The 24,400-nt window shown below is 42.3% G+C and overlaps 2 long non-coding RNA genes across 2 annotated transcripts in view; one reads left to right on the top strand and one right to left on the bottom strand.

The window, feature by feature from the left end:
• Nucleotides 1-16,879: 16,879 nt before the first annotated feature.
• LOC147107624 (uncharacterized) lies at nt 16,880-19,346 on the bottom strand. Its single transcript, XR_015080840.1, has 3 exons — nt 19,262-19,346; nt 18,963-19,041; nt 16,880-18,367 (listed from the first exon to the last, which is right to left on the bottom strand). It is a non-coding gene; the product is annotated as an uncharacterized LOC147107624 (long non-coding RNA).
• Nucleotides 19,347-19,437: 91 nt separating this feature from the next.
• Nucleotides 19,438-24,400, top strand: part of LOC147107623 (uncharacterized) — a 48,785-nt gene continuing 43,822 nt past the window's right edge. Inside the window, exon 1 of the long non-coding RNA XR_015080841.1 lies at nt 19,438-19,525. This is a non-coding gene — a long non-coding RNA (uncharacterized LOC147107623). The remainder of the gene's footprint in view (nt 19,526-24,400) is intronic.

Genomic DNA, 24,400 nt, shown 5'->3' with positions numbered 1-24,400 from the left:
CCCCCAATACGCATATGTCCGGCACGCCGACGGAAGGGAGGACACCGTGTCCATAAAAGACGTCGCCCCAGCCGGCATCGACAACAACCACGGCAATAGCAGCGACGACGATCACAGCAACCCTTACCCACCCACTATTCTTTCATCACCCCCGGAAGAACATCGACCAACGGCACCCCCACCAACTACCCCTTCAACAACCCCGGCGGCACCCCGGCAGAGACCCAGGAGGCTACCGGGGACACCCAGCCGACACCCGCGGCACCACAACAGCCACGTCGGTCGCAGAGGACTATCAAACCCCCGAACAGACTAAATCTATAGAAGGGGTGAATGTGATGAAATATATTCCATTCATCACTGCCTGTTTTCTGTGTCTTGTAACTGCCTGCTTTCTGTGTCTTTTCCCTTCCCCCAGTCCTCATGTATTATGTATTGGAATGTGCTGGAACTGGTTGTGTGCAGGGCTCCGCCCATACCTGGCTCCTTTGTAATCTAACTTCAGTCGGGTTCAGCCTCCTGAAGGTAGACATCTCTCTATTTTACGTGTTATGTTCTGAGTTAATAAAAGCCTTACTTTTGTTCTGCTAACTTCGAGTCTCGGAATAATTGAGGCACATCACTCTTTTCCCCTTAATAGGTCCTCCCAGATACCATGTTTCCTCCTTTAATCTGTAGAGCGGATCAGAGGCACCGTTCAGGCTTTCATTTTATAGCCAGGCTAAGCACCCTTACCCTGTGTGGCCTAATGAACCTAAATATCAGTCAAAAGCTAGGATTAATGGTCTGCGTTTCTGGAGTGGAAGGGCCGTGATCCCCTACTACAGCTACAAGGCTGCCAGTATTTGGAACTAAGCTGTTAAATCTATTTTGACTTCCTTTTCCAGGTCTAATGAAGGGTCACTACCTCTCCTCAGATGTTAACAGACCTGCTATGTATTTCCAACATTATACGTCTTTATGTTTGTTGATTATTTTCTCGTGTAGCTTTGTTTTCTAGTCCCACTGTCTGATTTGTTCCGTCTTCACCAAATTAATTTGATTTGTTCAATTAAGTGCAGGTGATTTGATTCCTCTTCATTTTCAAGCGCAAAGAACCCTCATTAAAGATGGAAAGCATTCACTGCCATATAACTGTCATCTTCTTTTACTTATTATGGATTTAAAAATATACTGAACAATTTGACAAGGCTTGGGTGTCTAAACGAGATTGGTGTGTAGGTTTAGCTGGTGATAAACTCCAGCCTGCGCTAAACAGATCTTTCTGTCTCTTTAACAAATCTGTTTTGGCTATCACTTGTTGCTGGGAGAATTCACATAGTCTTTCAGCAAAGAAGTACAAATCCTCTTCCGGCACAAATGTGGATGCAGCCCCTGTGAAGTGCTGCGTTGTGGGAGTCTGGGCGGGTTTGTGTAAATGGAGAGGCATTTTGTGAATGAAGAGGTTGGCCTTGCCGGGGATAATTAGTATTTGATATAATGCGCGAATATCAAAGAATATCAAAAGAATAGCAGGAGAATTTTGATGGCAATGGAGAGATGGAGAGTTGTAGTGGCAAACTGTTGAACTGAGGATTAAACAAGTGACCAAGAATGTACTGTAAGGTCCAATGGCTGGGAATTTTAGTACAGACTAAAAATTACTTCTGTAACCTGTGAGACAATGGTTTAGTTGCAGGTTGAAAACCTGTTGGGGTATAAATCCATCTTGGGGATTAGCGCAAGACAGTCGCTAGCGAATCGGCAGCTCCTTTTATACTCTGTCCGATTTTCTTTTGCAGTGACTTGAAAATCGGGCCGAGTGCAAAATGGGCTGCCGATTCACTATCACCCATCTCGCGCTACTGCCCAAGGCAAATATATACCCCGTTATGTTTAAAAATGTAAATGCATAGCTGAGAACAAGGACAAACCAGGATGTGGGTTCTACACATTCTGACTTTTCTCCCAACCAGTCGTGATTATCATTTCAGTTCAAAAGTACAATAGTATGAAGGTAATAAATACTGAATGCAGAAAATGCAGGAATCAGTGCTTGACTAAAAATTATTTTTTCCCAATTAAACCAGGCACTTGTATCCCATGTATGAATATCATTGTCCATAAGACCATAATACACGCTATTAGTTGTCAGCAGCACAAACGTTAATAAAAGTAATAGAAAGCTCAAAAGTAAATACAAGCGTTTGTTAAACAACAAACATTTCCAATGGAATTCAAGGCCTGCCTTAAATTGATCTAATCTTGGAGTATAGATAATAGTTATAAATTGCCAGAATTTGTGATTTATGATATCACCTAAAATTTGAGATTAGATTTCATCCTGTAATATTCACAGACACAATCATTTTTTCCTGTTAATATGGGTGATGTAGACTGAATCAAATGATTTCTAATGATTTCCAATGGACCCAGATAATTACTTGTTCTTTAATATCCTGCCTATCACAACCAAAATCTACAGTATAGTTTTGGCCACTTTATCCTTGATCCATTCCCCACCTGCCAGGCAGTTAACTGGGCAGATAGGTGCTCATATCACCAAAGCACCTATATGCTTGGACATTTACTGTCTGCAGTCAGGCCACAGACATATTTTCTCATTCATCGGCAAGGCTCTCCTCAATTTGTATCTTTTCAAAAAAGTTGTTTAATTTCATGGTGATCAAAAGAAGAATGCAAACAATGGGAAACTAAACACATTGCTATTTTAGGCAACTATTGTCAGGATCAATTTTTTCAGTTCATGTATGGTGCAATTGCATGCAGAGCAAAGTTCCCACTTAATCTGCCCCATATATATACCTTAACCCCCAACCTCAGAAAATCACTCTACTGCACCAGTATTCACATCAGCCAACCTTGGTCTCTCTGTGTGCGATTGCCGATTTTGTGCCCATTAATGTCAAATTAGTGGTGGTTTTGTGTCATGGGCTCATGTCAATTAGGAACTGGGCTGAAACTACTCAAACTCATTTCACATTGGATCCTTCCAACCAGCAAACAAGGGAGACTTTGCTCCATCACCCTGGACTGGATTCAAATCCAGTGTGCAAGTTTACTGTGCCACTCATCTGCCAATTTCTACATTTTTGTTGTGAGAGAAAACATAATTTCTCTGCTTGTTCAGTGTGAAATATAATTGAAAAGATTCTCCTAGTTTTTCTTTTGTGTCTATGTACTGAGGAGAAACAGTTTACTTTTCGAAACACCAACGCCCCTTCTACCACCCTGGTGTAAATGTTTATTTCTTACGCTGTCTGTATTGAGCTCAATTGTTGAATAAGTAACAATTTCATGCTGTGAACTTGTAAACGCATTGTTGAGAGCAAGAATAACCTTAACTCCATCCGTTTGTGAATCTTAAGAGCTATCAGGGATGGGTAATATATTTGGGCTGGATCTGAATCCAAATCCTGAAGGTAAAAGAATATTGCTCGAATGCAGTGCTACATCTACTCCACTCTCACTTTCACTGGATATTTGTGACAAACTACATGAACAAGGTCAGAGAATGCGGAGTCAGGGGACAAGTAGCAGAATGGATTGCTGGCTGGCTTCAAGACAGAAAGCAGAGAGTGGGAGTAAAGGGTGAAGTGGCAGAAGGTGGGTAGTGGTGTTCCACAAGGATCAGTGCTGGGACCACTATTATTCACAATTTATATTAACGATTTAGACTTTGGAATGAAAAACACAATTTCTAAATTTGCAGATGACACCAAATTGGGGGGATAGTCAATAATGAGGAGGACTGCAACAAATTACAGGAGGACATTAATAAACTTGCAGAATGGGCATATAATTGGCAAATTAAGTTCAACATAGATAAATGTGAGGTATTACATTTTGGTAGGAAGAATAGGGAGGTCGCTTATTACTTGGAGGGCGTGAGTCTAGGTGGAGTAGAAGAACAAAGGGATCTAGGAGTACAAATACACAAATAACTAAAAGTTGCAACACAGGTTAGCAAGACCATAAAAATAGCAAACCAAGCACTAGGGTTTATTTCTAGAGGTATCGAATTGAAAAGTAGGGAAGTTATGCTAAACCTGTATCGAACCTTGGTTAGACCACACTTGGAGTACTGCGTACAGTTCTGGTCATCATATTATAAAAAGGATATAGAGGCACTGGAGAGGGTGCAGAGAAGATTTACAAGGGTGATACCAGAAATGCGAGGGTATACATATCAGGAAAGGATGAACAGGCTGGGTTTCTTTTCTCTTGAAAAAAGAAGGCTGAGCGGTGACCTAATAGCAGTCTTTAAAATTATGAGAGAATGTTTCCACTTGTGGGGAAGAGTATAACTAGAGACCATCAATATTCAGAAGAAACTTCTTTACCCAAAGAGTGGTGAAAATTTGGAACTCGCCATCACAGGGAGTGGTTGAAGCAAAAAGTATAGATGCATTTAAGGGGAGGCTAGACAAGTATATGAGGGAGAAGGGAATAGAGGGTTATGCTGATAGAGTTAGATGAGGAAAGACAAGAGGAGGCTCGAGTGGAGCCGACATGGACTGGTTGGGCCGAATGGCCTGTTTCTGTGCCGTATATCCTATGTAATGACTCCCTTATCTTTATTTTCCTTCTTTAATTTGATGCACTGGTCTCAAGTGTTTTAATCCTTTTCCTTCTCAAATTTGTGCTTGAAAGGCTATGATTCGTGTTGGTAACTTTGAATAAAGTAATTAGTTCATAATTAAATTATAGAATAATGTCAAAGTTGACATCAACTCTTTCTGATCCAGGGTATATCTGAGGATAATGTTCCTGCACACTAGATTGGCAGGACCAGCTGTTGGGATTTGGCACTACTGACACTTATATTTGACATTTTGGTGCTAAACTCATTCAAATGATATGCCTTTAAAATATGACTTAAAAAATCTTATCTTTAAGTGTTTGCCTGAAATATGCTCTGTTTTGTGTAATTGTTTTTTAAAAATAATTATTTTGAAGCTGTTTTAAAATTTATCATGAGGTAGTTGACGCCTGATTGGATTTGCTGTCTTCTTAGTATTTCTGAATGCAGGTGTTGAAACATGACAGGTTTCCATGCAGCTGCTTCTCATTGTTTTTAGCCAAGCAGGAGGGGAGGAGGAGTGTCGAAAGCACATGTCAGGCAAAAACACACCATGTTACCATGTTTCTGCTCCTAGTTTTTGGAAATGTAACAAAGACAATGGAAGTGATGGGAAGGTCAGTCATCTCATCATGAGCTTTAAAGTAATTTTAGACTGCCAACTTGCACTGAATTATGGATTGTTTTGTTTTGTCTTCTCTGGACTTGAACCAGTTGGGAACTATTAATCTCATTTCACTATGGGCCTTGGCCATGATTATTCACAATATTAACAGCACAATATAACAATATCCATAATGAATATGAGCGTGGAGTTTGAGCTTTCAGCAGCATTACCTATGACAAGCTGAAACAATGAGAGCTTTGATGTGGGAGGATTAGACTCTTAAATAATTGAAAAGATTGTAGTGTCGGAGAGAGGAACAAATCAGTTTGGATTGGATTCAAACCTGGGTTCCAGAAGTGAAAGGACAGCATACTAACCCACCATGCCACCTATATTCTATTGTATAGCATTTTAGATATTTTGGGAATTTGGACAGATTGTAGGAGAATCTCACTATTTGAAATTTGTGGTTTTCTTCTGCTCTGAATTGCGAGTTAGTGCTATAATTTATTATCGTATTTTTAGCTTTTTGTTGAAGTATTTTAAGCATTATTCTCTGAATTCCCTTCTACACACTGGAAATGAAAAGCACATCAGTTCTGCATTTCTGCAGCATTAATGATACAACCTACCGACTCAGGGGAAGCGAGTTACCAACTGAGTCACTTAAGAAAGGCACCAAACAAGAAAATGGCAGAAAGGTTTGAAAAAGATGAATGCTAGGGAAAAGTGCAGATTGAAACTAGAAACATTTAAGGTTATGAATGGAGAAAAAAGAAATATAGGAAAATAATGGAGGATAAAGAGGTGAAGAGGGATCTGAAGGAAATATTGAATGAAGAAATGAGGAGCACAAGAGGAGAAATAGAAAAAGCATAGATATATAAAGACTAATAACTGGGATGAAACCAGTGCAAAAGAAAAAAAAGAATAAGTGACAGGTCTGACTTTGTACTACAAAAGGCTACTGTTAATTAAGGCGGTGCCTCTAATGAAAGAAACATGGGGTACTTACATTACATTTCTCAGAGAAATAACTTGAAGTCAGACATAGTTCAAGATCTCTTCCGTGATTTTTGATATGTCAGTATGACTTTATTATGCCCTGATTTGAATCTTTCTTTATCACTGACTTTTGACTGACGTTTTAGGACAGCAGACAAATCATGCGGCAGGGTTAACTTTGAAATGTCAATTTGCTGTAATTCAAAATTCAGATGACTGTAGGCCTTCCACAGTCTCAAAATTGTCGTGCAGTGTTTAAATATAATTTGAATGTGTGAAATTTCAGATGGCCATTCAGGGTGCAAAGGTTTAGTACAGCAAGGGCCACTGGTGCCAGTTGAAGTATCATGGAGTTCGCTCTTAAAAAACAAAAGCTGATGAGACCGTAAATTACTAGCAGAAAATGTTGACAAGATTAATATGCAGTTGATAGCAAACCCTTCACACCAGGGCGCCAACACATAAACACAATCAAAAATATCGCCTCCAGCACCAATGGACATAAATTCCTAAAACTTGAAGGGGATATGTCGTTGTAACGCTATCGTTTCTTGAATTCCATGTAGTGGGATTGGATAGCCCGAGTCAAGCCAGCTCGATGGTTGCGCTGAGGTTATAGCAGGGATAAAATGTGAAAGTGAGAGTTTGTCTGTTCAGCAGTCAGCAGCAGCTGTGAAATCTCTGTGAGCTGCCACCTGCTGATAGTGCTGAGCCTGGGACATGCCATCTTGATAAATCAGTGAACATTTGGGTAGCTGAAGGTCATGGTTGTTTCAGCCTTCCTGTTATTGGGTTTTACGCCAAACCCATTTCTTTGCCTATGCAGCATTGTTGCATTCGAGTTTTGAGAAAGTTTTAGGTCCCATAGCTGTTCTGGCCCTGCTCTGTGATGGTCAAAAGGTTTTCACGGTCAAAGCAAAGTCAGTGCCGGCAGGCCTCCGCAGTTAATTACCAAAGCCCTTTGAAGTCAATCAGATTTACTGCTTGGTATTTCACAGTAATAATTCAAGAGAAGTGTTTCATTAATATTTTTTAGTTATTTGGACTAGTATTTACAATAGCAGGGTAATTACTTATTTGACTTTATCAATAGATGGCAGGGAGACAACAGAAGCCTAGTCCACTGAAATGCTTCAACACTGAGCTGAAAAGGAACTTGGCTCCAGGGAGAATATTTTTCTGACCGAGGGCCTATTCAACAATCCTCCCTCTGAATTCCACTCTTAGCAAGGCAGTGCTGCAATGTCTGCCTGTGTGAGGGAATGAATAAATGAGTGAATAAGGTGATAAGGAATTAAAAGGAAAGGATACTAGCTATGGGCTTAGGGGTCGCCTCTGAGCTCTTCTTCCCCCCAGTCCTATTATTACCTCCACGCTCGGAACCTCCCATGTCCCACTCCACATAAAGAGACAAGAGTCACAGCTATGGTGAGCTCCCTTCCCCTTCCCCAACATGTCTGCATGTGCTGCTTCTTGTTATGTGAAGCCTTCTCCTGCAAGGAAATCGAATAGGGACATAAGTTGGGAAGAGGAATGTATGTCTCCTCCAACTCACTAGGCCATGAGCCACCTTCTGTGAGTGTGCAAACATGCAGCGTTCCAGTTCCTTGTGCTTGAAATGAACTTGTTGCTTGTCACATTTAATGGGCCACAGGGCCAAAACATTAAATATGGCAACAGTGCACAGTTCCCTGGAGCAATGTGCCTGTGTATTTTGAAAGACAAACAGTTGTCCGATTGCAGTGCATTAAGTTTAAAGTGAAGTGCAGTTACATCGCATTGTAAGCCAACAATGTTCAATTAAGAACACTTACTTCAACAACCTTGCGTAACAGAGCAAGTTTCTTCTTCACCTGCTCCTGGGTTTGGGCCACCCGTGTGACAGCATTCACTTGCTCTGTCACCTGCATCCACGCTGCACTGGTGCTGTTCTTTACTGTAGGATGGCCCTCACTTCCAAAAAGAGCCACCCTTCACTGCACGACTTGCTGCAGTAGAAAGGTGTAGTTCTCCTTCACCCCCCCACCCCCTCGCTTGTCTGCTTCTAGCATTTTTTTCCATTCAGTGGCAGGATATCTTTAAAAGTAGCCAGCAACCCTTTAAGAGCTGCTTCAAAAGCCACTGGTGCTAATAATCCACCTCCTGACCCTGTAGCGTTGCAAATGTGCCCTGCATCACGCACCAGGAACACTGCATATTTATTCTGACGAGTTTACCTTGCATTATAGCACAAGGTCAGCAGAGAGCACCAGAGGTGCACCCACTAGTGAAACATCTAGCTAGAGCCCAAATCCACAACAAACACAGTCCATTTATTTTCAGTGTTTTGTGTCAGTTTTGTGTTATCAGTTGTCATTAGTGTTTAATAACACAGTTTGTTTGTTATCAGTGTTTAATATCACAATCTGCTTATTACTATTTAACATAATCAGTTTACTATCAGCATTTAATATTAACAATTATTTATCAGCATTTAACATCACAATTTCCTTATTACTATTTGCCTGCATAAAAATGGTGACTGTATTTAAAAAGTAATTCATTGGCTGTAAGGTACTTTGGTATGTCCTGAGGAGGAGAAAGGCTCCATATGCAAGATCTTTCTCCATTTTCTATCACAATCTGCATTATCAGTATTTAGTTTCATAATCGACCTATGGAAGGACAGAGGATCAGAGGGACCTTGGTGTGCATGTACATAGATCCCTGAAGGCAGCAGGACAGGTAGATAAGGTGGTTAAAAAGGCACATGGGATACTTGCCTTAATTAGCCGAGGCATAGAATATAAGAGCAGGGAGGTTATGATGGAGCTGTACAAAACGCTAGTTAGGCCACAGCTGGAATACTGTGTGCAGTTCTGGTCGCCACACTATAGGAAGGATGTGATTGCATTGGAGAGGGTGCAGAGGAGATTCACCAGGATGTTACCTGGGCTGGAGCGCTTCAGCTATGAGGAGAGACTGGACAGGCTGGGGTTGTTTTCCTTAGAGCAGAGAAGACTGAAGGGGGACCTGATTGAGGTGTACAAAATTATGAGGGGCATAGATAGGGTAGATAGAAAGGAACTATTCCCCTGAGTAGAGGGGTCAATAACCAGGGGGCATAGTTTCAAGGTAAGGGGCAGGAGGTTTAGAGGGGATTTAAGGAAAAACTTTTTCACCCAGAGGGTGGTTGGAATCTGGAACTCACTGCCTGAAAGGGTGGTAGAGGCAGGAACCCTCACAACATTCAAGAAGCATTTAGATGAGCACTTGAAACACCATAGCATACAAGGCTATGGACCAAGTGCTGGAAAATGGGATTAGAATAGACAGGACTTGATGGCCAGCATGGACACGATGGGCCGAAGGGCCTCTTTCAGTGCTGTATAACTCTATGGTTCTCTATGATTCTCTATGATCAGTGTTTATCTCTGGCAGTTTATCATCAACGTTTCACAGTCTTTTTATTATATTGTTCAATTCAAAATGTATTTAATGGCCTGGATTTTGCGGTCAGTGGTGAATGAACGCGTTAGCTATTTACTACAGTTACACTGTCCCGCAGACTTCCTGTGAGCTTTTGCACTTGCAACGTTCGGTAATTTGAGAGGAAAATCAGCGCGACGCCCTCTACAGGGGATCTGGGACCTGTCTGAATAGGGCAAGCAACTGTGTGTCTCCTTACCCAATCAGATTGAAGGGTCCTTACTGAGACATGCAGTCTGAATTGGGAAGTGCAAGTTATAGGCCCAGAAATTCATGTCTCCACGGGTGAGTACGCATGGGGTACTCACCCGTAGGCCCAACGGAAGTGCCGGTTTCGTGCATGCACTGCACATGCGCAGGAAACCGGCACTTCCGTTCCCCTGAAAGAAGGGGTTTAGAGGTCGAACGCGTACGCCGGAGAGGCAGCGCGTGCGCATGGAACTTACGTTTTTTTGCAGGTTTTCCCGGGAGGGTAAGTCTCCAGGAGTTACACTTTTAAAAAGCAGGCGCAAGGCCTGCTTTTAACAAGGTAAGTGGTGAATTAATTAAAATTAAAACATTTTTTCCACAGGTTTATTATTTTTAAATACTTTAAAGAAAGGTAAGTTTATTTTTAGCCCCGTTAGAAAATGTAATTCATTTTTTCAAAAATTTAAATTATTGTTTAAAATAGTTATTTTATGTAATTTATAGTTATTTTAAAAATGTGATTTTTAAAAAAGATTTATTTGAAGTTTTAGTGATGTTTTGGGGTTTATAGTATTCATAGTTTTGACAGCTCTTCCTGTCAATTTTATGAATGGGCATTTCCCTGCTACCGTTGGCTCTCCATGGCCCACGTGGTCCCAGGGGATGCATCGAATTAACTGCGCCCCTGGGATACGCAAGCACTGCGCGCCGGCAGTTGGAGCAGGCCCAGGATTGGAATCCCATGTGGGCCCACAGCTCAACGGCCGGCGCGCTAGGTAAGTGCAGGTTGGAGGCTTGCACCCGCGGGACGCCTCCGACCCGAATTTCTGAGCCATAATATTTAATTCAATACCAAATCACGTACAGAAGGCAAAATAAAGAGTGGTAAAGAAAGATGGGATTAAGAGAGAGAGATAAAAAGACAAAGAAAAAGTAAAGAAAATATTTTTTATTTACATTTTTCTAAATCTCCAACAATAATTAAAATCTGAAGGAATGAGACTCCACATTTTTAAAAGTAAATTTTCAGTGCCAGAGAGGTTGTTTGGCAGTAATTAAGACTTATCACGGGTTAAAATTCACTTACACTTGAATGGACAAGCTCTAACTTTTACTGGCGTGTTTAGTGGGTATCTAGAGGGTAAGTGCCGCAACTTCACGTCATTCCATGTATTTGAAGGCTGAGCCTATCAGCGAGATAGTGGTACAGTGCAGCATCTGGAGGAGCAGAGCAACTCAAGCAGCAATTTCCTGATTTCCACATTTAACTGCGCATGTGCGGTCGCCGGTAGTTGCTGTCTGATTTACTCCTTATTAACGGTGCGTGCTGATAGCCTCACCATTATTTCCACCGCAAAATCTGGGACATTATCAATTAATATCATAATCTGTTAACTATCAGCAAGTAATATCATTGTTTTTCAGTGTTGATATCACTGTCTGCTTAGCATCAGTGTGGTGCTTACCAAATGTTGAGTCATAGCTTGCCTACCCATCTAGTGAATGGAACTGTTTTTTTGACTGGTTTGCATTGAGCCAATCAGCATAGTTAACTTGCTAATCATTATAGTTCACAGATTGTGGATTTGAGATAATGATGATTTTTTGCCCTATAGATATTTGATTCATAACACTTTTGTTGTGTGAGCTCTTTGAGGTGTCCCACTGAGGTGTGAAGCCCTTCAGATCATGGATTTAAGTTAGAATCATAGAATCATAGAAAGTTACAGCACGGAAGGAGGCCATTTCGGCCCATCGTGTCCGCGCCGGCCGACAAAGAACTATCCAGCCTAATCCCACTTCCCAGCTCTTGGTCCATAGCCTTGCTGGTTAGAGCTTCCCAAGTACACATCCAAGTACTTTTTAAATGTGGTTAGGGTTCCTGCCTCTACCACCCTTTCAGGCAGTGAGTTCCAGACCCCCACAACCATCTGGGTGAAGAAACATCCCCTCAAATCCCCTCTAAACCTTCCCCCAATTACTTTAAATCTGTGCCCCCTGGTTTTTGACCCCTCTGCTAAGGGAAATAGGTCCTTTCTATCCACTTTATCTAGGCCCCTCATAATTTTATACACCTCAATAAGATCTCTCCTCAGCCTACTCTGTTCCAAGGAAAACAGACCCAGCCTATCCAGTCTTTCCTCATAGCTAAGATTCTCTACTCCCGGCAACATCCTTGTAAATCTCCTCTGTACCCTCTCTAGTGCAATCACATCTTTCCTGTAATGTGGTGGCCAGAACTGCACGCAGTACTCTTGCTTCCCCTCTACCGTGGTTGACACTGCCCTCGACCGTGTCAGTTCTATCTCCCGCACCTCTGCCCTCACCCCTGCCCCTCCCTCCCGGAACCACGATAGGGTGCCCCTTGTCCTCACCTTTCACCCCACCAGCCTCCACATTCAACGGATCATCCTCCGGCATTTCCGCTACCTCCAAAGTGATCCCACCACCAAACGTATCTTCCCCTCCCCTCCCCTTTCAGCATTCCGCAGGGACCGCTCTCTCCGAGACACCCTAGTCCACTCCTCTATCACCCCAAACAGCCCTTCCCCTTCGCCTGGCACCTTCCCGTGCAAGCGGAGGAGATGTAACACCTGCCCCTATACCTCCCCCCTCCCCACTGTCCAGGGCCCCAAACACCCCTTCCAGGTGAAACAGCGATTTACCTGTACTTCTCGCAATCTAGTATACTGTATTCGCTGCTCACGATGCGGTCTCCTCTACATTGGGGAGACCAAACGCAGATTGGGTGACCGCTTTGCAGAACACCTCCGCTCAGTCCGTAAGGGTGACCCCGAGCTTCCGGTCGCCTGTCATTTCAATTCACCGCTCCATTCCCACTCGGACCTCACCGTCCTTGGCCTCTTGTACTGTTCCACGGAAGCTCAACGTAAACTCGAGGAACAGCACCTCATCTTCCGATTAGGCAGTCTGCAGCCTTCCGGTCTCAATATCGAGTTCAACAATTTCAGATCATAACCTCGGCCCCCATTTCATTTTCACTTATATTTTTCCACTCCTTTCCTTTCCCCCCCCCCCCTTTCCTTTTGTTTCTCTCTCACACCTGGCAGCTATCTTTTGCCCTGCCAGTACACTTTACACCTAATCACAGCCTATTACCATCTCGTCTAGCTTCCAATCTCTTTTACTTCTTTTGGTTCTTTTATTCTTTTGTCCGATCGCAGCCCTGCCTTCGATCTAGTTCCTTTTCTCTCCAGTTTTGAAGAAGGGTCAAACCCGAAACGTCAACTCAAATTTCTCTCCACGGATGTTGCCTGACTTGCTGAGTTTTTCCAGCATTTTCTGTTGTTATTTCGGATTTCCAACATCTGCAGTATTTTGCTATCGTACTAGTGTTTTATACAGTTGAAGCAGAACCCCCCTGCTCTTGTATTCTATTCCACGGCGAATAAAGGCAAGCATTCCGTATGCCTTCTCAACCACCTTATTTACTTGGCCTGCTACCTTCAGGGATCTGTGGACATGCACTCCACGGTTGCTTTGTTCCTCTACACTACCATTTAATGTGTATTCGCTTTCCTTGTTAGCCCTCCCAAAATGCATTACCTCACACTTCTCCAGATTGAATTCCATTTGCCACTGTTCTGCCCCCCCTGACCAATTTATTGATATCTTACTGCAGTCTACAACTTCCTTCTTCAGTATCAATCACACAACCGATTTTAGTACCATCTCCAAACTTCTTAATCATACCCCCTATATTCAAGTCAAGATCATTGATATATACCACAAAAAGCAAGGGACCTAGTACTGAGCTCTGCGGGACCCCACTGGAAACAACCTTCCAGTCACAAAAACACCCATCAACCATTACCCTTTGCTTCCTGTCTTCGAGCCAGTTTTGAATCCAACTTGACACTTTGCCCTGGATCCCATGGGCTTTTAACTTTGTGACCAGTGGGCTTTTAATTTCATGACCAGTTAATCATGATTCTTTTTGGACTATAGATATTTGATTCATAACACTTTAATGTGTGAAGGCTTTGAGGTGTGAACACTTTGGGCTGGATTTTCCTAAGCCCCTGGAGTCGGGTTGGAGGCGTGCGGGCGATAAAAATCGGAGATCCGGGGGTCCCGGCCCCATCCCGCCTCCATGTCAATTTCATAGGAGTCGGGTTGCCGACAAGTGCTGGAACCCGACTCCCAGAGGCGGGAAGGGATTAAAGGCAATTAAACTGCCTGTTAACAGGTAGTTAACAGGTAGTTTTTTGCCTATTCGCGATTTTTATTGCTGGTTTGTAGGCTTCCCGACAGCTCCAAACCACGAAGTTTTCGAGGCGGGACGTGGGTCTGAGGTCTTGGAGGGGTCGAGATGCCCAGTGTTCAGGTGAGTGAGGGGTGCAGGAGTGCAAAGGTAAGTGTTTTGCAAGTGTTTAAAGTGTTTAAATAAGTTTAACTTACTTTTACTTACCTTTACAGGAGTCCTGCATTCCGGTGTCGGGAGTCGGCTGCAAGAACCACAGAAGCTCCGATTTTTAAAAAAAAATCAGCTTCTTGGTTTCTGCAGCAAAATGATTTTAAAGTTATCCTGAGAAAGGACTGAGGCTGAATTATCAGTTTTTCAGTGCTTGACAGCTTCAAACAGCTGTTAAACACTGATATTTCATCTGCCAAAAGCTTTTGACAGATGAAATGTCAATCTCTGACGTCACCTGTTGCCGGGTGGCCCTTAATTGGCCTGCTGAGCCCACAGGGCGGGCTCAACAAGGTCAATCAGAGGAAAATCCAGTGGGTTGGCCACATCTCCATGGAGGCGGGACAACAAGCCCGAATGTGGGTTTCCCACCTCCAACCCGCCCCCGTAGCAAAATCCAGCCCTTTGAGTTTCACACTGTGAGGTATGAACTCCTTGAGGTGTCACACTGTGAGGTGTGAACTCTTTGAGGTGTCACACTGTGAGGTATGAACTCCTTGAGGTGTCACACTGTAAGGTGTGAACTCCTTGAGGTGTCACATTGTGAGGAGTGAACTCCTTGAGGTGTCACACTGTGAGATGTGAATTTGAGGGATCACACTGAGGTGTGAACTCTTTGAGGTGTCACACTGTGAGGTATGAACTCTTTGAGGTGTCACACTGTGAGGTATGAACTCTTTGAGGTGTCACACTCTGAGGTATGAACTCCTTGAGGTGTCACATTGTGAGGTGTGAACCCCTTGAGGTGTCACACTGTGAGGTGTGAATTTGAGGGATCACACTGAGGTGTGAACTCCTTGAGGTGTCACACTGTGAGGTATGAACTCTTTGAGGGATCACACTATTCTGTGAGTTCTTTGAGGTGTCACACTGTGAGGTGTGAACTCCTTGAGGTGTCACACTGTGAGGTATGAACTCCTTGAGGTGTCACATTGTGAGGTGTGAACTCCTTGAGGTGTCACACTGTGAGGTGTGAACTCTCTGAGGGATCACACTATTCTGTGAATTCTTCGAGGTGTCACACTGAGATGTGAACTCTTTGAGGTGTCACACTGTGAGATGTGAACTCTTTGAGGTGTCACACTCTTGAGGTGTGAATACTTTGAGGTGTCACATCCATGACCTTTCCATTTCACATGGCCTCTCTATTCCCATCGTCTCAATCACAGACAAGGCTATTTCTGATAACTTCTTCATATCCCTCAACACTCACAACCCTTCCCCCTTCCAAGCCCACTTCCTTCTATGTCCGCCCCTCAAAAAATGTCTCCCCCAAGTCATTGCACCGGCACTTTCAAACTTCCAACTGCCTAGCCTTTGGCTTACATTTGCCACAATACTGCTGCTCTATCACTCCCTCACCCTGCCTTTGATACTCTTTCCCCCACTAAAACGAATGCTCTGTTTCACCCTGGTCATTCCCTCTGGTACACACCCCACCTTCACTCCCTTAAGTCCATGGGGTGCAGACTTGAACATATATGATGCATAACTGGTTTAGCCATTCATTGCAGATCTGGCATGGACTAGATCAAGCACTATTGGGATCCTGTTCTCCTCAGCCAAAACTGCTCAATACTCCAGGATCATCCTTTAATGCAAAGATAATTCCTGGCTTCTTTTCTCCACTACGAATTGTCTTCTTATACCCCTCTCTGGTGCCCCCTCCACCCTCACCTCCAACAACAAGAATATAAATTCAGGCCGGAGGAACAGGATTGTCCCCTCTATCTCATTACCATGGCAGTGCTGGGCCTGCACTTTTTGCTTGCACAGGCCTTGCTCTGCCCCTCTGGAAAGTTGTGGAAGGCCACCTCAATTCCAGCACCATGTGTCAGAGATACAGTTTAGTCCCCTCTCCTTGTCTCCTGTCAGGGGAGTTCACTTTGAAGGAGCACTAGAATAGGATGGATATGGGAGAAAGTCTGTGGCAATAAAGAGCACACAGTTGCAAAAGCACCACATTTTAATGTCACTTTTGGAACTCAATCACTGTTTCATTTGTGACTTTTTACTGTAGAAGAAACAGGAAAAACAAGTATGAGTATGTACACTGAAGTTTAGAAACAGGAAGGGATTGCAGGTTTGACTGGGAGAATTCCCTTTGTATTGATTGTGGGATGGAATTATTATATGGAAAGGTGGAAGGAAGATTCCTACCCTTCGCTATTGAAGCAGTTGATGGTAACCCTGGAATGGGCCAGACAAATATCCTCAGCAGCTGTTAAGGGAACTTGTAGTTGTTGCTCCTCTTCTGTTTCCAAATAAGCCAATTAGGCATATATACAAATAAAACCCAAAAGACACCCGTATTTGAATTGCATGGCTTGTCCACCACTCCTTTGGACATCTGGCCAGACATAATGTATATTTCCTGGTTGTTTTGTTTTTATTGTGTATTAAAATAAACTAGGCTATTTACTATGAATGTACCTAGCTTTTAACCATATATGTACCATGTCAGAAAGAAATAAGTCAATACCATGACACAGGCACAATTGGCTGAATGGCCTCCTTCTATGCAGTAACCCTGTATGGTTCTGTAAACATTATTGCTAAAAATGCTTTATTTTTGTCAGTCATATCCTTCAGAAATAGCTGAAAATGCTTCACATAATTAATTACTTTGACGCACAGTAATATGTTATATAGACAAAGTAGCATCTATTTTGCACATGAAATTTCACCAATAGCAAAAACTGAAAGAACAGGAATCCGCTTTTTGATGTTCGTGTAGTGGGTTCACATATTACGAATAGCCACTTGAATGAGATACTTGTACTCTGATTTGCTTCCGAGTGCTCACATGCTATCAGTGTACAGCAGTCATGGTTAGCTGATAATGTCAAACATATGTGAAACTCTTTCTGTTTTTCACTGAATGAGGGATCCACACCTGGGTTCGGGTTGTGAACATAACAATATTATATGTTCAATAAACATAGGTTAATAGCTAGTGCATTGAGTAACAAAACAGCAATTCAGTTCAACAGTCTAATCACATCATAAACCACAAGACTGACATCTGGCTGTTTTACGAATGTCAGCTTAAGCCTGAGATCAAATTACTGCCTTAAATTCATCACCAGTTTCTTTGTTACCTATATATACAATATAATTTATACAGTATTGTTTTATTTTTTTTACCGTAATTATGCAGAGGGCACTGTGCACAGTGCAGGTGAGGTAACATGAGCAAATGGGATGTCACAGATAACAGTGATACAGGACCTGAAAGTGTGTGGTGGTATGTATTACGTGACTCATATTACACTGGTTTTTCCCAGCAGTGGGTTACGAGGAAATAAAAGATATTCTGCGTAAATTATTAATGGATATAATTTATTTCATGCTGCTGGGGACAGCTTAAGTGTTCGGTCAGTATTTGAGTGCCATTCCATTCCGATGTCAGATGCAGGCCTTATGTTTTATCATGGAAAAGAAGACGTTATGTGGTGAGTTTCAGGTCAAGGACATGTGTTTCTCAGGCTGGGCAGCAGACTGTAATAGTTTTGTTGACAGACAGGTCTGACCAGCTGTGGTAGAGCAGCCATGAAGTGGGCAGCGATCCTGTAATTCTCATAACTGCCTGACATCTGAATAAAACAATCCTGCTCAATTATTCAGGGCAAATTAAGACGTCCACAGTAGTTTTTAAAGAATTGACATTTCCTATTGCAGAATATCTTCAGGAGTCTCCTTGTGCCTAAAGGTCATGCAGTGGGAAGGTCAGTGTACAGAACTACACAATATTTAAGAGGCACTGCTGTTCGAAGTTTCTCTCTCATACTTTCCACTGTTCTTTAGTTTTAACAAATCTGTATATCTATTTACAAACAATGCTTTAATGGGTTCATTGCAACGAGTGCACCGAGAAAAATATCAGGGTCTGGTTTTATTTGTGCTTAAGTGCAATACAAAACAGATCAACATGAGAAATACATCAATGTGCCTTGCACATGTAAATTCATTTAAATGATTAGTCCCCCGGGGATTCTAGGATTCTGAATGCACTGTACTATAGTCATCTCCTGTTCTTCACCTTAATGGCCACGCCAAAGATCTTGTCTGAAAACTGCACCTTTGGAATAGTTTAGAAATACCTTTATTATAACAGAAAACAGTGGACCTCCATTTTACGCTGTCACCTCCGCTAGGAACAAACAGTTAATATTTTTAACAGCATCAATATTGACAGTTTAATAATGTCATCTGTTTCATAATGTTTATTTGTTCATTTTCCCTTTCTTACTTTGGTATTCTCCCACCCCCCCACTATTTTGGATCCTTCTGCACCACTTAACATTCCCTGGTTAGATGGGGAGGCAGGCAACCTATCATCTGGGCCTTTACCAACACGGCCCTTGAATCGGTAATTTAGAGGTCTACTGAAAGGATCCTGGGTTACACATGCTCCGATCATTAGCACATCCCAATGATAGCATTGACAAGAACTGCATTCTACCACTCAATGATACAACTCAAAAGCACTGCAACTATGTTCATTCCGCACCCGTGTCTTCATTTTGCACAAGTGCAAGGTCTCAACAACACAGCTCCTTTAAGTGCAGTTTTGTATCCTTTTCAAACCATGTAATTAGTCACTGTAACCTATGTTAGCTTCATCTGCTGTTGACAATTTTTCTCAACAACTCGTACCCACGGGGAATACTCACTTCTGTGGTGTAGCCAGACTGCAGCCTGTAGGCCTCAGTGATCCAAATATTTTGCTTGCTCCAACCAGCGGAAAATGAGCTGAAGGAAAAATATATAAAACATTCAAAGGAAAGTAATGAATGAAAAGAAACAAAGAAGAAATAAAATTGCTTTAGAATTTCAAACGTCAGCAGACTGCTAAATTATAGAAAAAAGTATTTACGGTGGTTTGATCTTACTAAATGGAATATTTGGTACTTTGACGGTATTCCATGATCGAAAAGGGAGGAGCAGCCTGATTTAAAATGAAAACCATTACCTAGGCAGCAGACATAATGTGGGACTCCCAGTCCAGAGAGTTGCCAGTTTCAATCGCAGTCTTGACTGACAGTTCAATTCATTTGCCTTTTCCAGGCAGGAATTCAACAATTCTTGTCCAGGGCGAGGGAGCACTGAGCAGCGGAGCACTTCCTCCCAAGAGGGAGCAGAACCACTGGCAAGACCTCTCTTGCCCTCTCTGCTGAAAGAAGAAGCATCGCAGCTGCAGCCGGCAATACAAGACCGAAAAGCGAGCCAGGAAAAGGTAAATAAAAATAAATAAATCTCATAAAGCATCCTCGGAAGCCCTAAAGTGAGAACAGTTTCAAAATCGGTGCTTGATCCTGACAAAGTGTGGGTGTGCAGATCATAGAACTTGTGCTTAACACTGTGATCTTATCCCCTGTTGCTAAATCTGCATTCACCCTCCCCCAGCAATACAGCTTGTATTGACTTCTCAAACTGCCTTCAATGCACCAGGGACAGAAAACATGATACTCATTAGGTAGCTCTCATTCCAATACCTGTCCTGAGACACTCATTCATGACTAACAAAAGCAGCAAGCAGAGATTACTTCATCCACCCTATATTGATTGTTTCCTCTACCACAAGTATTTGTTTTGAAATAACCTGATTTCTCTTTGAACGTGAGTGATGGTCCGCGGTGCCCTTCTCCACCTGTTTATGCCGTCTGTAAATTAGACTAATGACAACTACAGTATTTCACCTCCGTGGTTAAGAGTTGATCTCATGTTAGAGATGGCACAGAACAGCATCTGCTTAATTCCAGCAAACACCAGTATGCAACAAAATTAAAATGCACTTCCCTTTAAAGTAGAAATTTACTGGGAACAATTACCATGATGTGGCAAAATTTGAGCTTGGAACGTGTTATTAATCTGTACCAGCGTCAGGACAGATGAATGTGCCTGAGCTGTACCTAGGTGTAAAAATGATACTTTAGTTACAGCAGGTGTCTGATACAGAACTGGCATGGAATTCACTGAAATAAAAGGAAAATATGGGTGTATATATAGTCGTGCTGCTTCCTCCATAGAGGGGCTGCTGAAAGGGAAATTGGGTAAGTGAAAGGACAATAAAATAAATTGGTGCTTGGGATGTTAGGTGCCTGTTGCACCCAAAATCAAGCATCAGTACTAACAGCACAATGTACTTCAGTGTCACAGATGATAATAAACTAAGCCCAATTTAGCATTTTCTAGAATGGGGCACTAGGGTTCCCTACAAATGTAAACCAATTCAAGTCTGGATAGGACTGCCTCTTGAGCTGCAGCACTTTGCAGCCTCTGGGTCCGGTATATGCTGAAACCAGAAGAACAGTATACTCCCAACAGAGGAACCAGAATTTGAAATCAGACGGTTTGTCAAATTTTGTTTTATAACGTTCTTGTGAAGCTCCTTGGGATGTTTTACGATAAGTGCACTATATAAATACAAGTTGTTGTTGTCGTTACTGCTCTTGCTGCTAACTGGGAAGCATTTTCTAACGGTGATATGAATGATGTACATCCTTCACATGAATGAATATCCTTCTCACTGAGATGTGTCTGACAGACATAACAGTGTGATTTCCACATGTTGTGGTTATGGTAGTTTCCTGGGGGGGGGGGGGATTTTAGCCCCAATAAACGGGCGGGTTTGTGTCGGGTGGGAGGTTAAAATGTTAAAAAACCTGAATCCCGACCCCAACCCGCTTCCAACCCGCCCATTATAATGAGGCTAGGAGTCTCGGATTTAACTTGCTGTGCAGGTTTAACTGTGGCTGGCTGAGGTTCCCAGGCCTCAGGATTTCCGGCAACTGCAGTGAGACGAGGACAGCCTTGGGGAGCAATCCTTGTGGGCTGGGAGGAGCAGGAGTGCTTCATCCCAGCCCCCCCATGCAAGCTGTGGGATCGGACCCCCCGCCACTGGGGTTGGGGCTTGCGGTTGTGACCTCTCCTCCAGCGTTCTCCGCCCGACTGGAAGCCAGCCTGTCAATCAAGCTGACTTCTGGGTGGGGTACCTATCTGTGACGTCGCCCGCGCGCTATGGAGTTCTACTGGGCCCCCTGCACCCGTCAAATCCAAACGTAAAAATTCTGGCCCTGGTCTTCATAGAGCTATATTGAGTTTGAAACTACTTACTATTTTTTTGTACTTATTTTCTGTTTTAATTTATGTAACTATTTTACCTTGACTCAATCTTTCATTAGTTGGTCTTTTAACTTATTTTAGACATTATTAGCATTCTTACATATAAAATATTTTCACCGTGCATTGAGATGTATTCAACATGTGCCACTGAGTCTTAAAATATTTTGTAGTTCCCTGTAATCCTATAATTGTAACCATTTAAATTCCAACCATGGAATTAATGAAAAAGTAATCTGTATAGAATCTAATTTTACATTGAAACTATTCTGTCCTACACATTCTCCTTCCCTACATCCTCACCATATTGAAATATATGCTTACTGCATTGTTCTACTTGAACTTATTCTTTCCCTGGATATTGAAATTGAACTCTTTACCACCCTCAGTCTTTCCTTCCTCCTACAATCTTCAGCCTTTTACAATCCAAATCTGGTGTCACCTAACCACTGTTTTCTGATTTATCTTATCTCTTTGCACTTTTCAAAAATTTTTGTGACCTTCGCTTTTCACTTTGGCTCTTCAATAAAATTTTTTATTTTGAACAATTAGTCCCCAACAGGCTAGCACATACAGATCATTAGATGTTTTATGTTGGTTTGATAAGACTGACCCAAAAATGAGCAGAGAGTACAATGAACTTTTGGGGATCTGAAATCCAATTAATTCAGTTCTTAGAAACACACGGTGCTGGTTTCATTTCTCTTTTCCTGAAACTCAAAGTCAAATGACTGGGCTTCATTGATCATGTAATGAGCAGTGTTGAGGGTTTCAGTGCAAAAACAATTTTAGTGCAGGATTCGGTGTAGCTAAATAGACAGTATCATTGCGCAAGAGTTTTCAAGTAGACTTGTTTTATAGGACTACCAGGAAAAGCCTGCTCCAAAATGATCATTCAGTGAGATTATTCTGATGATATAATCTATTATAGAATTGGGACTGAATTGGAATAATGAAATTAGAACAGGTTCTGGGAATGTCGTGAAAAACTTTTATTTTATAATTACAATCATTATTTCAATATTTACTCTGGAATCAGGACATCATTCCGATGCGAACACACAATGGGAACTGTAATGTTGGTGACGTTATTCTAGGCTCTAAACCTTTGCTCTCCTGAGAACAGCATTTATTCTAGAATATGGATATATATGCCAGTACAAGGATCGGTTTTGATATGAACAATGCTAATACTAGAATGGGAATCATTGTTCTGGTGTAAATAAATGGTAAATAAAAGAGGAAAAATATCATCCCCATTGGTCATGTTAGTATTCTTTAGACACAGTGGTATCACCGCCGGGTAAACTCTTCTCTACAAACGGGAATTAAAAAGCGTATTCTCAGGCACAGACTCTGAAGTTTCACTTTATATTAGATCTTAATTCAAGTGGTGAAGTACTGGAAAATGAGCAGTGCAAAATTTGTTGGAATGACATTTGTACAGTCACTTGAAAAACTGCAGTATTGGATCATTACTGGATTACATACCACTGCACTGGAAAGTATCAAGAGTGACTGGGAGATTCTGATCAAAGCAATTACTGTTCCTCCTCCCATCTGTAATTTAGTTTATTATTTTGTGTTCCTTATACCATTCATTGGTTGAGAGAATGACTTCCTTCCAATCTTTGTTATTACGCTGGATGCTATGAGATGCAGAAGAGAGGCTTTGGCTGAATCTAACTTTGAGTTTGCCTCCCTCACTGTGGGAAACAACTTGGTGATCACTTGCTATTTCCTCAAAAGTATAGCGGTGGTTAGCCGCTTGCCCTGTGGGCGTTTGTGGCTGCAAACCCACAACTAACTTCTCCATGGCTCAATGCATAAGAACACCTATTCATTGCATCCCTGCTCTGCACAGCCAGTAAATTATCTTTCAATAGCTTCTACTGCCTAGCCCTAGTGTATCATGTGTGCAATCTTTGCAAGCCCACAAAAATTTAGTTACCAATTAAGAACAAATTCTCTCGATCAGTTAGCACAAAACGGTCTGTTCAATTACACATTTAAGAAGCGAGCAAAGCAAATGACAGTGATGGCGCAAACACTGACAGAATAAACATCACATGCTGCATTAAGCAATGTCTCAGCATAGCATGACTACCCACAGATTTTCAGAATTATAAAAGTTGACAAGCATGCAGTCAGCATACAGTATTGTTTTGGTTTTATTTTGAATTTGGTCCCAGTCAGAGAGCCTGACCTATAGTCTGCCTCCTGCTCTGCGGTTTCCATGTCCGCTCGCTGTTGACTGATATACTCAAGAAACTAATCATTAAGTGAAAGCTGAGCTGTGAGGAGAGCAGTTTGGAGATGTCGAGTAATTAGCCTAAACAGCTGAATTCGATAGGGCAAGTGCTGAGTGAAATTACTAATGACTGTTGTCAGATTTCAGATGCTGAATGGGAAAGGGAAGGGGAAGGTGAATGTCAGAAATCCCATCAGAAGTCAAAATTTCAACTTTGTACATGGTATTGGGATTTTAAGCTTAATTTTCCAGAATGCTATAAAAGGCACATGACAGGATGACGGAACTATTCAGGGGCTACATTCCTGAATCACATCTGCACTTTAATCACTGTAGTTACTCATTACACTTGTACATGAAAATTTCAACTGCACTCGTATTCAGAAAATTGTTTTGGCCCCAAGGTAACCCTTTTCCTCTTGCACAAGGTGATAGCCGAGGGCCATTTTATAATGCGAAACTTAAACAAATGCAACTCGCATATTTCTTGTGCAGTTCTTTCAAGAACATAGAGGTCGATTTTAACTCGGGATGGGTTTTGGGAGGAAGGGGCAGAGCGAGTGCGAAATGCACTCTGCAGAAAATGTGCGACCCAGGCTTTTTTAACCCCTGGGCCTCATTAACTCCGTGGGCAGGAAGTGGCTGCCGGCCTCCGGAAAATTAGATGGCCAAGGGCCACCTGCCAACATGAAGGTAGGTGTGGAGAAGGGAGTTTCAGGAGGGTCTCGTGGGAAGGAA

The sequence above is a fragment of the Somniosus microcephalus genome, chromosome 14 (genome assembly GCF_052327205.1).
Source record: "Somniosus microcephalus isolate GS21.2 chromosome 14, FLI_Smic_1.0, whole genome shotgun sequence".
Taxonomy (NCBI): domain Eukaryota; kingdom Metazoa; phylum Chordata; class Chondrichthyes; order Squaliformes; family Somniosidae; genus Somniosus; species Somniosus microcephalus.
This window is presented reverse-complemented; position numbering and strand designations above follow the sequence as displayed.